This window comes from Tetrao urogallus, assembly GCF_951394365.1.
Source record: "Tetrao urogallus genome assembly, chromosome: 4".
NCBI classification, from domain to species: Eukaryota; Metazoa; Chordata; class Aves; order Galliformes; family Phasianidae; genus Tetrao; species Tetrao urogallus.
In genome coordinates, this window is record NC_136817.1 from 17,903,522 (window position 1) to 17,922,181 (window position 18,660).

The 18,660-nt window shown below is 37.6% G+C and overlaps 1 protein-coding gene across 1 annotated transcript in view; it reads left to right on the forward strand.

Annotated features, from left to right (window-relative positions):
- COL25A1 (collagen type XXV alpha 1 chain) overlaps positions 1-18,660 on the forward strand; it is a gene marked incomplete at both ends in the record, with an annotated part of 291,350 nt that overhangs the window by 90,796 nt on the left and 181,894 nt on the right. The gene's annotated exons all lie outside the window — the stretch shown is intronic.

Consider the following 18,660-nt stretch of genomic DNA (forward strand, 5'->3'; position numbering starts at 1 on the left):
GAATGTCTGGTCAATGGTTCAGCATGTGAACTGGTACATGTCAGTCAGGTGTCCAGTGCTGGGTTCTAGTTTTGCTTCATTTTCCATGTGCTTTGAACCTGTGACCAATCTCTCATGCTCCATGGGAAGGCGTGCCTGAATGCAGCAAACTGCAGAGCAGTATTTGTTGCTGACCTTTCCAACATCTGGCTGAAGCCTTGAAGTGTGAGATTCAGTCATGGTGTAAAGCTGCAAAGTGTTATGAGCATTTGGAGGTCAACAAGGCAATCGTCTTCTCCCCTTTTGGCCCTTATTAGATGGAGATAAGCAGGGTGTCATAGATCATGAAGTACTGAAGCTGAAAAGGGCAGCCATGGCCCTGCAGTATGGCCCTGAACAAACAGGCCTTTGTGGTGATTTTTTTTTTTTTAAATTATTTTTATTTTTTACCATTCCAGGACACAGAGAATGCAAGTCTCTTGTATATTGTATTTTCCTTATTCTCCTGGTAATATCTTACAAAGTTTAAGATGCATGCTCATAAAAGTAAGCAGTATTTTATGTAGACTTTCCTAGCCAAGAGAGACCTAGACGAACAGTATGTGTGGTGTTGATGGTTCATTTGATTTTGGCTGTTTTCTCTGCCAAATCTCAGCGCAGCAATGGGAATGAATGTATTCTGCTGGTGGAACACAAACGTGGCTAACAAGAATAACACTGTTAAAGGTCAGAGCATAAAGATATTTGTAAATTATTCCATCTGAGATATTTTTAGAGATAATTCGGCTTCATGCTACTATGGCATTTCTCTAGATATTTTTACATTGGTGTGTTTGTTTCTGAATCACTGGAAAGCTGCCTATAAAACAGGTTTTTTTTGGCTTGTTTTTGGCTGATGCTTTACTACGCTGTCTAAGCTTTGCTGTTTTAGACATCCTAGTTGGATGGTGTATGGAATACTACACAATCCAACACATAGAAACATCTTGCCATGTTCTCAGATATCCTTGTGGCTGTAGCTAAAGGAAAAATACTTAGCTTATCAATAAGAAAAAAATTAAGTTAGTAATTCTAAGTATCTTTTTGAAGATGATGTTGTAGTGATCTACTTCTGTTGTAGATATGAAAGAAGGATCTTTAGCCAGATGGCAGTTAAAATTGCAGAAATCCAAAAATAAAGCATAAAATGAATTGCAGAATCATAGAATGGCCTGGGTTGAAAAGGACCTCAAAGATCATTTAGTTTCAACCCCCTGCTATGTGCAGGGTTATCAACCTCCAGATCAGGCTGCCCAGAGTCCCATCCAGCCTGGTCTTGAATACCTTCAGGGATGAGGCATCCACAACTTCCTTGGGCAACCTGTTCCAGTGTGTCACCACCTTCTGTGTGAAAAACTTTCTCCTAATATCTAACCTAAACCTCCCGTCTCAGTTTAAAGCCATTCCCCCTTGTCATGTCACTATCCACCCTCATAAGCACTTGTGCCTCCTCTTGTTTATATGCTCCCTTTGAGTATTGGAAGGCCACAATGAGGTCTCCTCGGAGCCTTCTCTTTTCCAAGCTAAACAAGCCCAGTTCCCCCAGCCTTTCTTGATAGGAGAGGTGCTCCAGCTCTCTGGTCATCTTAGTGGCTCTCCTCTGGACCCTCTCCAACAGCTCTCTGTCTTTCTTGTACTGGGGACTCCAGACCTGAATACAGTACTCCAGATGGGGCCTCACAAGAGCACAGAGGGGAACAATCACTTCCCTCTCCTTGCTGGCCACCTCTTTTTTAATGCAGCCCAGAACACAGTTGGCCTTCTGGGCTGCAAGTGCACACTGTTGGCTCATGGCTGGCTTCTTGTCTGCCAGGACCCCCAAGTCCTTCTCCGCAGGGCTCCTCTCAAGGAGATCTTCCCCTAGTTAGCATAAATACCTGGGATTGCCCCGACCTAAGTGCAGAACCTTGCACTTATCTTTAGTGGACCTCATTAGGTTTTCAATGAGATAAAGCATTGGAGCTTAAGATCCAAGAGAAATGATGCATCTCTGTTACCAGTGCTATCTTTTTAGGATTGAATGTTTGTCGTGAAAACACTGTGGTAGAGCATAAGCCATGGTGTGCAGTGCAGAGGTAGCTCATACAAGAGACAATATCTGAAGAGGAGTAATATGAAATAACTTTGTAGCTTTGGCGCACCAAAAACATAGTATGTGAAATATTTTTCAGGCATAATTGTGCAGTTTGTTTTTCCTTTCAAAACACAACTGTAGCATCTTCACATTTAAATAAAAAAAATGATAGAGAACTGAGTTTTTTATATTCTATTTAATAGTCACTTATGTGAGGTGTAACTTCAGGTCTTTGTTTCTACCTAGAAATAAAGTATGAGGGAAATGGAGTATTTTATGTCTGTGCTGAAACAAAAGTGAGATAGAGGAATCATTATTTTCCCAAAAGATGATGTCACATCTTTCACGTGAACTTGAGGTCTGAATGCAAAATGCAGTATGCAAATCATTACCTTTTACAGTCATGCTATTTTTGAGAGGTTTATAATATGTCAGTACACACCATACATTTATATATCTGCTGTTTTTATTGTGAAGTGAAGACAATAATTCTATCAGTAATCCTAGTGCAACTCTTCTGCTGCACAAACATAAAGCCAAACTGAATTTCACAGGGATAGTGAAGCAACAGCATGCTGTCTTGCAAGATAGGCCTGTTAAAGACCTGTCACATCCAATTTATTGAGCGAGGCACTCAACTTTGGAGCCAAGAGGCTGGTTTTAATACACCTTTAATCATGTCGTATAATTATTTCCAAAATATAACTGTTGAAATGCAGTGTGCTGCATCATCTTCTGACAAGCAGAGAAGGTGCAAAGCAGAGAATCATAGAGCTGTGTACCTTTTGTGGCTTTTATTCTGGCTTGTGCAAACGTAGTCACAAGCTGGTAAACAGCTAGATGAGAACAGCAGGGGAGCTGCAATCATATAACAAAGAGAGGGCAGTGAAACAGTTCCTTCTTTAGGGTGAATGAAGGCAGAGGGGCAAAAAATGGCTATGAACCTCATCACTGCAGCAAGGATTGTACTTCAGACAGCTTTAGAAGTTCATACAGTCCATTCAGATCTCATTCCCTTTTCTCTCTATTCTTTTTCTTCTTTAAGATTGTGCACTGCTGAAAGTAAAACAACAGGCATTTTAAGGGCTTTTGGGCTGCTTGTAGCTATTGTCAAATCAGTGCTAAATCCTACTTCAAATCAGGACAGAACTTGTGTCTCATTTATGTTTTCATAGGGATGAGATTGCCATGAATAATAGCAAGGAATGTCTGTAGAGTACTTGGGGACATCAATAAAAATTACTGTTTTGAGCTGCCTAATTTCTCCCTTTTCTTGATGTTACTGTTCTTACCATAGGATCAGCCGGAAGGGAATACAGGAGCATGCATCTGCTTTTCAAGCATCTGCTATAACTGCTGAGGAAGATAGGTTTGTGCCAGGATAGAGTCCACCTTATTTCTTCATAAGCGCTTTTTAATGTTTGATTTTTTGATTTTCTGTTTTATTAAATCACATTGTAATTAATTTCACGCTTGATTCATCTGATATTGTATATTGTCTGTGGTAGTGAGAGTAAGTTGCTGCTTGTCGTCCCTCTTGACTAAGTTGACATGCTTAGTGAAAACAGCTGATTAAAAAAATTCAGTCGTCTTGGTAATGAAGTGGCTAAAGTTTAGTTTGTCTTTCTGTATTATTGTAACAGACTAAGTATACATATTGCATGGAAAGATACATTAACCACCTTCCAGCAAATCAGTACTGTAAAGTTTTTGTTTTTTAAAAAGACAACAAAACAAAAAAATCCATCAACTAAACTATATTTTCTATTGTAAGACCTAAAAAGACTAGCTTGGCCAGATGTATTAGAAGGTGGATGACGGGGGAAAAAATATTTTCAACTCAGGAAAAATATTTTCAAAACAGGAAAATCTCATAAATTACCTCTCGTAACTTAAGGGGGGTGGCAAGGGCACTGTAAAGAGCGTTTAAGGCATGTGTATGGAAAAAGATAGCAGTAGAGAGAATTTCTGCTGAAACATTAAGAACAGTAAGTTATATTGGGAGCCTACTGTCACTGGCTTATCCATATCTTCAGAGGCCATAAAGCAACAGAAACAGACATAAAGCATGGATAAAAACAAGGGCTATTTAATAAGGTACGTATTCTGCCTGCACAGACAAAAAGATGTCATAACTGTAGATTGCTTTCCTGTATTTTCACTGTGCATGCCCTTCCCAGCTTCTGCTGACCCGTGTGCCACCAATGTTGCTCCATGCTTGCTGAATACCAAATTCCTCTTTCTCATTGTACTGTTCTTTTGAACCACAGTTAGTTAAGGAGTAAGTACCATACAATATAGTAGTCATTTGATTGTTTTCAGTAGTGAAGCTCCCAACTCAGTTTGATATGTTATGCCTCTATAAGCATAAAACTTTAGTTCTCTTTTATTACTTTACTGTCTTTAAAAATTTCTCACTCTTCAAGAGAAGTGCATTGCATCATTGTCGTTTCCTGAGTTAAAATTTCTGTGCATCTTCATGCCCCATGTATGTGTATAGTTGGTTGTGATTTATTCTGGCAGGCATTTAAGCTCTGCACAGCTTAAATTTTCTGCACTCTCTTCTAATGAGATGGGGAAGATGAAAAGAGGTAAAACTATGAGAACTCATCAGTTGAAGTAAGGATTGTTTAATAAGAATGGAGGATGGAAAAAAAATAGAAATGTTTAAAAACAAACACCACAAGAGAGAGAGAACGCAATTACTTACTACAACTACACAGCCTTTGCCCACACAATGGTAGACTACCAGCCAACTCCCTTCAGTTCTGTTGCTCAGTGGGTGCTGTACAGCGCTGGGCATCACTTTGGCCACTTGGGGTCAGCTATTCTAGCTGTGTTCCCTCCCAGCTTCTACTGCACTTTTGGCCTCCTTGATAGCAGCGCAGCATGAGAAACCAGGAGAGTCCTTGACTTAAGGAAAACACTACTGAGCAACAACTGAACCACTTATCTGCTATCAACATTTTCATCCTAAATCTGAAACGCAGCACCAGTTACTATGGGAAAAATTGAATCTTGTTTCAGTCAAAACCAGGATTCGGGTGTGTATGATAAGTCATTTCTGTGTGTCAGTGCTTCAAAGTGGGGTTGATTTTAGAATATAGAATATAGAGATGATGTAGCTGCCTTTTCTCTTTGACAGCACCTTAGCTGTGTGTAGTTGCTGAGTGCTTATTTTGACTGATTGGCAACCTGAAGTGAAAATGTTGCCTTCATGTGAAACTTTTTTATGTCTTAAGGTGGTAAGGTCAGTTATAGTGTAGTTCTAGTATAGTTTCAACTAATAAAAGTGTATATTGAGATCATGCTTTATCACGACATGTTAGCAAGCACAAAAAAAAAAAAAAAAAAAAAAAAAAAAAAAAAAAAAAAACAAAAAAAAAACAACCACAAAACAAATAAACAAAAAACATCTCTTACCCTCTCATAGGGCACTTTAATGGCTATTTTTTCTCATTTAAAAATGTATGCATTAACCTTGTTCCCAGCACTTGGATCTGGTCGTGCATTTCTCTGCTAGAGTAAATGACTGTCTAATCCATGTCTGTTCATGTGAAGCTACTTATAAACCATAATCAGGTCACATCTTAACCTTCTCTTTGATAAAATAAATAGATTAAGCGTTTAAGCTTTTCACTTTCAGGCAGATTTCCAAGCCTTGAATAATAGTATTTAACTGTTCTCTGAACCATTTCCAAATTGTCACATTCACATTTAAAATTGATACTAGTACTGACCGCTTAATTCTAGTGATTATCTAACGTGAAGTACAAGCAATTCCTAACTACATATGAGGTAGAGTTGACTCAACTGCAACATCTGCAGGTGTTCCTCTCTACTTGATTAGTAATCGCAACCTTGGAAGCCTCTTCAGATCATAGCTATGAAATGGTTCTTCTGTCATAATTCTGGCCCTTAGAATTAGTTCCTGAAGATGTGTGGCCCAGATTTTTCTCAGGAAAAAATTGGCTGTACTAAATTGTTAATTTGATGCATTTTCATTTTACTCAGTAATTGAGCGCTAAAACCATGCAATAGCAGTTAAGGTACACCCTGCCGGGTAATACTAACAAAGTGATTAAATAAATTCCAGAGTGCTGAAAAGATGAATTCTGTATGTGATCTAAGGCTTCAGAGTCCAAGAGGAGCTCTGTAAAGGATCAGCTTGGAAGATAGCTGAAACACTTCACAGTATTTAAAGCAAACTGGAGTATAAAGCCAATACCCACAGTGGTAAGTTCTCATTTCTAATAAGAAAGAGCTTTGTAGTCACTGAAATAGCAATTCTGCATGAAGTTCAGCAACAGTAGAAGTTTCCAAATGCTTGATACTGAATGCTCAGAAGTTCTAGCATTCTGATTTTGTTTGCACTGAGTTTGTGCTCAGCTTTTTAGCCAAGCTTGTTATAGTCAATGACCAAGGCCATTCAGCAGCTTCAGGATGGAGTTCCATGAATGCTCATTTCATCTGCTGAGAAGCGCAGAGTTCCGTGCCAACAGGGTTATATCGGATGCTACATCTGCTGTCAGTTCACTTAAAGCTGGATCCTGTATTTACTTCTGTGCCTTAGGCTCTTTTTAAGATCCAACCTGTACTGTAAATCTAGAACAGTTTATCCTGGCACTTATTCAATGTTATGTACTTCAAAATCTGTTTTAGAATGTTCAGTAATTATTGAACAATTATTTATAATTAATCTCTTTGAATACTTAATATTGATGTAGAGTGGGCAAAAACACGTCTGTACATGTGTACCTGTGAAAACATTTGCACATAAACACTCAGAACATAAGCCTGCAAAACACAACTTTTTATAGCCAGTAGCATACTGAGTTTCATGGAGCCGTTATAATGCCAGTAAGTCCCACAGGCAGAATTCTGTAGACCTATTATTGTATAGCAGTGTCATTATACAGCATTTGATATTCTCGGTGCACACAGAGGTGATGATGACATTGATGCAAATACTTAAGCTGGTTAGTCATCTGTGTATTGAATGTTATGTATCAACATGCCTCGTCCTTTTAAGTTAAAGGACTACTATATTGTGTAGTACTTACTCCTTAGCTAACTGTGGTTCAAAAGAACAATACAACGAGAAGGAGGAATTTGGTATTCAGCAAGCATGGAGCAACATTGGTGACACACGGGTCAGCAGAAGCTGGGAAGGGCATGCACAGTGAAAATACAGGAAAGCAATCTACAGTTATGACATCTTTTTGCTTGTGCAGGTGGAATACGCAGTACGGAGAGAAGCTGATGACTTTCACCTGTTACTAAGCTATCGCTTTTCTCTGGTCTTTAGAAAGTGGAAGGTAATTGCTTTTAGAAGTATGTTTTGGACTGGACAGACCTGTATGTAGATAGAGGAATCTGAAGGTAGTATTTTCTGCAGTCTTGTGAAAGAACGTGCATCATTTGTATGTTGTTTTGGCACCCTTGTATCCTCAGATTTAACTCTGCTAGACAAGGAAGGATCTGGATTTAAAAAAATGTGTGGCATTCATTTGAAGGAATTGTCTTGGCAGAAGAGCATGACTTGTCCTTTATTGAGATGCTAGCATCTGTCTTTTGAGGCTTAACTGAAGTGAGAGCAGTGTTACTGATTTTAGAGATATGTGAGTTTTTCCTCAAGACGATTTGGCATCTTTTACTGGGTGTACTGGCTTAGCAATTTTAGAACAAAAGACTAGGATGGCCAACCCACCCTAAGGTACAATGAATTAGGGTAAAGGAGGTGACCTTAGCTTTCTAACACAGCTAAATTTCCAGGAATTGGAAAGTTTAAAACAAAATGCTTCTGCTTGGGAAACTAAGCTCAATATTTCAATGAAACTGTATAGCCAGAGAAAAACTTCTGAGTGTCATGTCTGAGTAAAACATGTTTAAAAAGAATTTTAAAAATCCTGCAAATCACCTTTACCTTAGAAGTGTGGGGTCTAATGTGAAACCATAGATATGACTACTAAAAGTTGTACTTGGTAATAAGAGGTTTTTTTCTAATTCTCTGCCTTGTACCATATTTCTCCTGAGAAAGGTTTCCATTATAGTTTTACATCCTAAGAAGATTGTGCTCCCTTCCACTGAGGATAAGGTATAAGCTAAGTCAATTACTAAGTTTACAGAAATAGAATTTTATTTTTTTTTCCTGTGTTCATTAGTCATGTAGTCTTATCAAAGTCTTTCCTCTATTGGATAGCTGTCTGGTTTCTCTTCCTTCTCACTCACTAGGAGTAAGCAAGGAAAATTTAAATTTACAAACCCCTCGAGTATACCTCACTGGCAAGGAGTGGGGAGGGAGATGGAGCTGTTCCCATCAACAACTGCGCTTAAGTTCTTCATGGAAAAATTGGTCATCTTTTTTCCATTCTATCTTGTTCTCAGCAGAACGCCTTTTGCTTACTTTATTCTAAATATAGCTGAACTGTAATCATTGAACTATTTGTTCTGAACAGCAGCAGTGGAGAGAATAATATAGCTGATTTGCACAAGCATTTCTTATTCTTTTGCTGTAGTTATGACAACTTTTTACATGAGCTGCATTTGGAATGCAAGTGTTTTAAGGGATCCTTCATGAGCAGTCTGAACCTCTGGATTTGCAGTAGGTCTTGAAAATGACTTCTGTTGTAAGGAAAATTAAGGCCACCTTTTTCAGGGTAAATGAGTATATATGAAACACTTGAAAAATGTCCTGTTGTGGAAATGCAAGTGTTAAACAATAATCCCTTGTATAAATCTCCTTTATTTTCTAGAAGAAAAGTGGTGTTTTGAAATACAAAATGGGGGAAGTACAAGAACAGCATCTTAGCTCTGCTAGATTTTGGTATGGGTGGCTTGGCTGATGAGGGTTTTACTAGATCTTTCCCTTGTGACAGTCATACTTCTGACTCTACAGTTGAAGAACAGAACCATGTTTTTTGTTCGGTGCCTAAGGCTGATGTCATCCTTGGACTACTACAGGCCAGAATAGTAGCAGTAGTTCAAATGATAGTTCTTACTCTAACGTTTTGATGCTCAGTCAGTACAGAGAAGTGAAACCAGTGCTCCATCTCTTTTCCTTTGTGTTTCTGACTGCCAACATTTAATAAGCTGTTCCTGAGTATCGTTTTCCTTATTGTTTTTAGATATTATGATCTATCAAATGAAATAAGAGTAGTAACACAGAGTAAGAATATTTGGAAAAGTTTATTCAGGTTTAACTGGTAGTCAGCATGAGACAAAGTCTGCGTGCTTCAGTGTGAATATGTGTTTGTGTGTTTTAAAGATAGAATACTTTGCCCCACTCAGGAGACATTGGACATAGTATATGATTTGATGGGTCATATTCCAAAACTTTATCCTCTGGGAGTTATTTAGGGTTTTTTCCCAGATGTTGCCTCTAAGAAATCTGGGCTTTCAGTGATCCAAATCAGAAATACTGTTTTGCTCCTATAATGAAGGGGCCATATGCATTGAAAATCATCTAGACAGCAGATGAGGTTTTATGTTGTGTCCACTTAGAATCACAGAATATCCCAAGTTGGAAGGGACACGTGGGGATCATCAAGTCCAACACCTGGCTCCACACAGGACCAACTGAAAATCAAACCCTATGTCTGAGAGCATTGTCCAAATGCTTGTTGAACTCCATCAGCTTGGGGCCATGACCACTGCCCTGGGGAGCCTATTCCATGCTCATTACCCTCTGCTGAAGAACATTTTTCTGACACCCAAGCCAACTCTCCCCTGCCAAAGCTCCATGCCACTGCCTCAGGTCCTGTCACTGTTACCGGAGAACAGTGATCAATGCTGTCCCTCCCTTCCTTGTGAGGAGCTGCAGCTGCCATGAGGCTTCCCCTCAACCTCCTTTTCTCTGGGTTGAGCAAACCAAGAGCCCTCAGATGCTTCTTATATGTCTTGCCCTCTAGACCCTTCTCCATCTTCATAGCCTTCTTTCTGATGCTCTCTAATAACTTTATGTGCTTCCTATTTAGTGGCACTCAAACCTGCACACAGTGCTTGCCGTGGGGCCACGCCAGCAGAGCAGAGGTGGGCAATCCCTTCCATTGCCCAGCTGGTGGCGCTGGGCCTGATGCATACCAGGTTACAGTTTGCCCTCTTAGCTGCCGAGACACGCTGTTTACTCTCAGCTTGCTGACAACACAACCCCCCAGATACCTATTCATAGGGCTGCCCTCCAACCTCTTGTCCCCCAGGCTGTCCATACAACCAGAGATGCTTTGTCCCCAGTGCAGAATCTGGTATTTGCTCTTGTTAATGCGGTTGATGGTTACCCATTCCCTCTGATTTGTCAAGATTTCTCTGCAAAGCCTCTCTACTGCCTAATGGTATAGTTAATTATATTGGATGTTTCTTTAGGGAAACAGAACCACAGTGCACACTATGGCCAGTTGCATTACTGGAACATTAGGTACATAGGAGTACATCATGCTTGTCTGCCTTGCTTTCTCATGCTGTATAGAGCTGTGTCAGAACCTTTATGCATAAATCTGAGTTACAGCTGTGGTTCTGTCTCTTTCCTTTCTCCTTGGCTTTTCTTTTATCTTTTCTTCTGAGTTAGTTTTGGTATTCTTCATTAAGTCTAACACTGAAGCTGAAAAGGGAAGCCCTGCTGAACTTTGCTGGTATTATGCCAGTATATCTTCAGTAGATGTAAATACCCTCCACTGTTGACAGAAGTACTGGTGAGGAGGGTGACAAACAGCATCTTCCCTGTTACAGAGTAGTGTTTATGTGAGGTGCTTCTAATACATGAACAAAGTGAGAAGTGTTGAGAAATAATTTCTTCATGAAGGACCGATTAAGTATTCCTTCATAAATGGACAGCAATGGGATGATTATCCTTCCAAGGACAGAATTTGGTCCTAAGACTGTGGTCATCTTGGCTTTAGATATCACAAACTATTTGAGTTTCTAATTACATTGGGTGTAATCAGACCCTCTTGATGTGTGGGCATGTGGACATATAGTTTACATTTACTGTTGAAGAGGTTAGGCTCTTCTTGCTGCTGGCATTTAGTTCTTGGTATGTTAATGGAAGCCTTTGTATAATCTGAGTGGAAAATGTGAGTCATAGTTTCCTTTCTTACTGTCTATATGCCATGTGCAATACCAAGCAAAGCTTACTAATAAATACTTTAATAGTGAATGATCTTTAGAATGATATGCCTTAGCAAATAGCTTCTTCCTGTACTTAATGTGGAGTGAATTATTCTATCAGGTTATGCGAGGGAGAATGGAGAAATTAAATGAGTAATGAAATAGTTAAGTGTCAATTTCTGAAGTATGTTATTCTCTTATTGCAGTTGTACAACACAGGATGTTTTATTCCGTGTTCTGTAACATCATATCTCATAGTGTTTATTTGGACTCTAACTTCCCCTAGCATAGAGTAAAGGAGAGTTTTTCTTCAAGCTTGTCAATTGCTTGATTATTGCCAGATGGCTGTTACACATACATATATACATATGTATATGCATACATGTATTACCTATGCATATTATTGCTTCTAACCATGACTCTTATTTATCAGTGATGAGCATGTTCTCTGCCCTCTTCTTCCCTTCTTTAAAATAAGGATTCTTATCCTACTCAATCACTTCTATTCTTAGATTCACTTGCCTGTCATAATTTTGTGCCAAATTTCTTCATTTCTGAAGCAGTGGAAGAAAGCAATTATCATTTGTGTGTCAGAATCAGCTAAGAGGTGTTACTACATTCCATATAAATCAACATAATCCAAGTGTCTTGGTACTCAGTGAACATATGCAAGGGCAAAGAATAGAATGTATCCCTGTGAAAAGTTAATTGAATTACCACTTCAGGACTAAAATGGGTCCTCCTCCCAGTTTTGTGCATCAAGATGAATTGCAATCTGGAAAACCATATGCAGGAAATGAGAGCTTGAAGACAACTGTGGCTCAGGCTTTCTCTCTTTGATGCACAATTGCTGACAAAATAAAGCCAGTCAAAAATACTGCTTTGTCTGGAAATGAAAAATATTTTAAAGTGCACCTGAAGATAGACAGAACCACCAAAGTTTGTTTAAGATGATACAGTTTCTACTTAAATCATCTCAACTCAAACCACAGTAAGAAGCATATTTTATTTTTCCTCTGAGGAAAGTGTAACCTGAGGTACCAGAAATAGCAGTACTTAAACAGAATGGTTTATCCAGCTGAACTTTAACATACAAGAAATCTGAAAACAGGGCCAACTCCAGAGTAATAATTTGCATTGCATTTTGCATAAAGGAATACGCTTCTATGTTTCCATACTTCTGTTCCATATTTTCTTTTTGGAAACTGACATGTCAAATCATAAAAGAATGTGCATGGTAAATGGATACTTTCATATTTTTGTGTGACTCAATCAATTGGTTTAAGATCAGTGGACAGAGGTCTCTGCAATAGAATTTACTGTCATAAATAGAATCTTCTGTTTGTTGGGATATTTTGGTTATGTCAAGAGGCTAGAGCCTGGGCAAGAAACATGCAGGACTCATCTTTCCAGTTTCTGTGTTTTGTTGGTCTCTGAGATAAGTACAGCTTTCAGGACTTTCATTTGTTATTGGCATTTCTTTGAACACTGGAGTCCTTCTAATTCTCCTTACTTAATTTGTTTATGAGAGTGGATAGTGATAGGATAAGGAGGAAAACTGAGACAAGGGAGGTTTAGGTTAGATACTGGGAGGAAGTTTTTCCCACAGAGGGTGGTGACACACTGGAACAGGTTGCCCAAGGAAGTTGTGGATGCCCCATCCCTGGAGGCATTCAAGAGCAGGCTGGATGTGCCTCTGGGCAGCCTGGTCTGGTGGTTGGTAACCCTGTACAGAGCAGGCGGGTTGAAACTAGATGATCATTGTGATTCTTTTCAGCCCAGGCCATTCTATGTTTTCATGATTATTCTATGATTATGAAACAGGCTCAGTGGAGGGAAAATAAAAACCTAAACCAAAAAAGCCTACATAGATATATGTTGAATACGGAAGTAATAAATACATAAAGTAGGTAAATGTAAGATGTAATTTAATGCTTTTTGGTCAAAAAATGCTTGTGGATCAAAATGCTTATGTAGATGTAACTGCCAGAAGTGGAAATGGTTCTTAGGCTTCAGTTACTTAAAACCAGATTATAGGCTCTTTATTCATACTGTTGAGTTGAAAGTTATTCAGATCAGTGATTTCACTGAAGGTGCTACTGAGAGGTAGAGTTCTAGAAGCAAATCTGAGAAGGAAGTGGCAGAAAAAATAAATAATTGTCTTCATTGTATAATATTAATGGCTTCCAAAGAAGTTAAACATCAAAACGCATTTAAAAATAAAAAGCAACCCTTATGTGGCTAAAGAATTAAATTAAAACACAGATAAATAATATTTAGAGGGTTTTTATCTTTTTTCCTCATCAGGAAAGGACGATTCAATATGTGTATGTAGATGCTTTTTTTTATAAATAGCCATTGTGTCACTATGGAGAATAGAAATTGTGATCACTGAAATCCCAGTGCAGCAACTCTGTATAACATCAAGGTGAAAAAATCTGTTTTGCACATTCATGGCAAATCTCTCCCAGTAGCTACGAAACAATTTGCTTCTGCTGTCAGGGGGGTGAAAGAAGTAATTTTCTTCCTGTTCTGTTAAGAGATCCTTTATCTCTGCTTTTGCTGTTCAGGGAAATACTTTACTCTGTTCATCCAGTACTAAGAAAATATGGAACCTCCGATGTCATCTCGTCAACTCATTAATTTTTCCTGTCTTGCTGAGTAGTTCTGTATTCATAGGTAAACTTGTAAAATCCTTTGACTGAAAGAAATGGGGCATTTTGTAGAGTAATAAAATCATCAGCCTGGAGACAAAGTTCTTGTCAGATATGTCTTGACAACGTGTTGTAACTTCCAGAATTTTCACTCGTTTTAGCTGTGTGTGATTATGCTAGTGCAGTGTCTGACTAAAGGATGTTTGTGGAAGATGCTGTCTGGCACATGGGATATGCCTTCAGGCTCAGTGACTGAGGTACAACAGTTTACTCTCCAAAACAGCATTTGAAGATGAGTATATCATTGAAAAGTGAAACAGATTTTTTTTTATTTATTTATTTATTTATTTATTTTCAGTTATAGGACACCAGATTCTAAGGAATAATTCCTTGCTGGAATGAATAGTTTCTTACAGAAAGATAGAAATTGCAATTGATTAACTGAAAGCTTAACGTGTCCGTGGACAAAAGCAAGGTCTGATTCTATGTAGGCACTTAATGATACCCACCTAATACGTTAAACTGATTATTGATAACTGACTTGAATAGTTTCAAGTATTTCTTTAAAGATGAAAAACCTATTCTTACTAGCGCGATACTAGAACTAGCTGAGGTGAGTGACATTTGAAATGTGTAAGGGTAGATGCCTCTAGCTGAATGAGGAGATCAGCAACAGAATGTAATCAAACTGAACTACATTTGAACTTTTTTGCAACCAATGTTTCATTTTAGAAAAGTATGTCTTGCTCAGCTGTTACAATGTGGGCTGTAGAGCTTTGCATACGTATAGTCTTCAATGGAATCGGTGAAGTTGGCACTCATTGCTTAGGAGAGACTTTATTGTCATCATGGATAACTTATTAAAAATGTTCTCTTCTAAGAATGTATTCTCTATTCTAAGAACTTTTATCAGTGTTTTTTTTTTTTCTGGTAATTCCTCAAGTGAACTTAAGTATATTTTACTCCAATAAACTTTATGGATTTTAATATCTAAATCTGGATTTCACTGCCCTTCTAATTTTAGTTAAGAATATTAAACATGCAGCTGCATAGCAACCTGAAAAAGAACTGAATTAAATGCTTGAGGTGAAGACCTATTTGAGAGAATACTTAATTCTTTACTCTCTTTCCTTTTGTTCCTTGTGCTGACTGAATTTACCTGATATATGAATTCAAGCTAATTTCTCTTGCTTGGAGAATTTGAATATGGTATTACTGATGCAAGGTAATAGTGTTACACCCTCCTCTCCTTAAAAGCAGAGCAAAATAGAAACACACAAAAAGTACAGAACCTTCCAAAAGTATGTTCTAAGAACCCCCCCCCAAAAAAATATTTTTTTTTCTTGTTTTGAAATTGTAACTCAGTAGCTCTCTCCTTCACAGCTAGTCTTTCCCTGTGAATAGATGTCACTATCCTGCAACCATCCATAAAGGGAGCAGGCAGTTCTGTCCTCGCTTTGTTGAAGATGAGTCCTAGATTTTCTTGCTTCTCTCTTTTTGCCTGCTGCTTAACAAACTCTCTGCATCCAATCCAGAGTGGGGTGAGATGTAATCAGAAGGATCTGCTAACTTTGCATTTTTCCCTTTTCCGATCCCCTTGAAGTGTTTACTGAAGAAGCAATCTCCACTTAATCCTTAGATTAACAAGTGTCAATAGGTAATTGTTGAACTTGATGGGGATACATTCTCCATCTGACTTGCTTCTCTTCATCATGCCAGTGTAAAATTTCTAAAAAGTTAAAACCTTGATTAAAAATAATGAAATAAAAAGTACTTGATAGCATTCACATCTGAAAATCGATGTTTTGCTGCAATCATTGACTTGCACAAAGTCCAATAATTTGTCTAATGTAACTTCTAGCTTTTTAGACAGCAGGTTGATTACTTCCAGATCTCTCCAGATGAGAGATTATCTCATTTAGTATGGGCTACAGACTCTTTTTCGCTAAATCCTCTTTGCAGTGAATAAACAGTATAAAAAGAAATTGCAGTAATCACTAAAACACCTATTCTCTCTGAGGAGAACAGTTAGAAGAATTATATTTGGGTAAAGCACAAGGAAGGAAAGGACAAAGGAAGATTAAGACTGAGAAATGTGTAACCAAGTTCTACTAATGCATGCCTTTCCGTGGTTGGTGGTTTGCATTTGTTTGTTTGCTTTGTAGGGGTAGAGACAATGAGCTTAAAGGCATTTTTTTGCAGTCTAGCCTGTGACAAAGTTGGTGGAAAACAATTGAGATCTGATAATTTGTTCCCTATCTTGATTTTGAAGATAGAATTAACAGTCATGGTCAGTGACCTTTGATACAGCTGTAAGTCCCATCTTTAAAGGCTGGTGTTGAATGACAGTCTTCGATCAAGCATGAACGTATGTAAGAGCTCGAATAAATGAAATTCTTGGTTTGAGGGATCTGTTCTTGGCAGGGAAATACTTGCACATCTCTGAAGTTGCATTTATGGTACATTCTTTGCATCTGCTTGACCTATGTCAATTTAGTCTCTTTTAAATCTTACTTTAAAATGAATCATTTGAGTTATAATTTGATGATCTAATTAGCCTTTAACTGAAAGCATTAACTTGTTTGAAGTGAGATACTGTACCATACAGGAAAACTTAAATTTAACACCCACTTGGAAAACAGCACAAAACTGTCTTGTACTCATCTAAAATGTCCTGTCCCCTCCAAATTGTGCATGGAATAGAGTATTAATCAAGCTATACTAAATATTCCATAAAAACAAAATGAAGCGAAAGTTGTCTAAATTCCTAATAGGTATTAAAAGAAAAGAGAGGGTTTGTGCAACAGTACTTTGAGAAAAGAAATTGGCAGTGAAGTGCTGTGAAGCTAAAAAATTAAATGTTTGCTGCAGTCTATTTTGGCTTCCAGTTTCAGTGACTGAGTTATAACTGCTTGGTTAATGAAATGGCATAAGAAACTGGAAGTTAGGTATCTATTTTCATTTAAGATACTGCATTGTGGAGCAGTAATATATTTCTCATGGTATTACTGATTATTCTTTATTTATATTCTTTTAAAAAGTGATGAGATGAGCAGATGGCTCTTCTTGTTTTGCTCTCTGTCAAAGAATTGAATCTTCACTGATTAATGGAAATATTCTTAATGTTTCTTTTTTCGTGATAATTTAGTAATCATTTAGTGTTCTCATCTCATTAGAAATGGAAAGACGATTATGAAATGTGACAGCTTAATGAGACAATTTCTACTTAACTTCACCTGCTAATTGTTTCTTTTCCCATAAAAACATTTGCAAGTAGCAGTCTTCGTTTATTTTTGATAGTGGGTTTTATTCTTGTATTCATCAATTTGACAACAGTTGCCTTGAAATATGATAGGGAGGAAATATTGTTTATGTTACAGAATTTTTAGGAAAACTGTTTGGTAGGAGGCTTTGCTTTTTTTCCTTTTTAAACTCTTGACTAACAGAGATAATAGCAGGCTTTACTTTCTCATGTTCCGTGCTTCACCTGAAGAATATAGTGGAAATTAATTCCTGATTATTATTACATTTGAGGAGGACTTCTGTGTGTATTGAATCTGGAATCAGTTTTTTGTTTGTTTGTTTTTCTGGGAACATAATCAAAAAGCTGCAAAATAAAATTTGTGGCTTCTTAATTACGTAATTATTTTTTTCTCTCTGCAAAATAATTATAAATTCTCAAGTACATTCAATCACACATTAGCTCTGAGACATCCTAACCATTGATAAAGCATGAGGTTTGTGTTTGGTTCCCAAATAGACATTTAATCCTTCCTTGGAATGTAACACGTAGTATAGATGGCAAACAAAGCATATGTTACTATACCTCTCTTGCACAATATGACTTCTACAATGTCTGGAGGTGATTAAGAATATGGAAAACAAGCTTTCATGAATATGAACACATCTGTCTTTCTAACCAAATTCTCCTGTGGGATTTGAAATTCCAGCACTCTGAGATCCTTAGAATCCCTTTCAGTAACTGAAGGAGTTTTTCAGAACAAAATTTAACGGGATGTGTTTAAAGAAAACAATGTATTGTGGCAAAACAGAAGGGAAATTCTTTCTCAGTCATGATTTACAGGAATGTTTTGTGCCTTCTCCCTCGATAAAATAGTTGATACAGTTTTTCTTTAAGGAGATGCACCTGATAGATATTTATGTGCATGTATATATTAGTGTATCTATTAATTTTCTTTTTCAAAGGCCTAAGATAAAATAAGTCCTACTCCTTTTTCTAAATAAATTTAATTTGTGATGTTTAAGTGGAAAGCTGTCTTCTACAACAGAATTGTATATAATATGAGACAGTTTAGCAGTGATTGAATAATACTGTGGCTTTCTTCTATTTCTGCATTAAAACATCTGTGGAAAGTTAAGAACTCAAGTTCTGGTTTAACTTAGGATTTCCATTTATTTGCAGTTTAAGGGCTTCTGTATGGATAGTTGTGCTGTAAAGATAGCAAATTTCTATAGTCTAAATTCGTATTGTCTGGGTTCTTTGCAGAAGCTTGCTACATACTCTATTGATGTAATAGATGATCATAGTAAATACCCATTTCTCTTCATGGGTTTAAGCACATTGATGGCTTTTCCATGGAAAGACAGTGTTCTGTCACAAAATAGACATTAAAATTCTAACAGAGGAATCTACTTTTTCCCAAGGGGTTTTTGCTATTAATATAATGTGCGTTATCGAGACATCTTCGGAGTGAAAGTCAGAATTTAGCCTATACCAGAAAATACGTAATGAAAAAATGACCCTTCGGGATGCTGGAGATTTTCTCTATGGACCCAACTCCAGCGTTTATT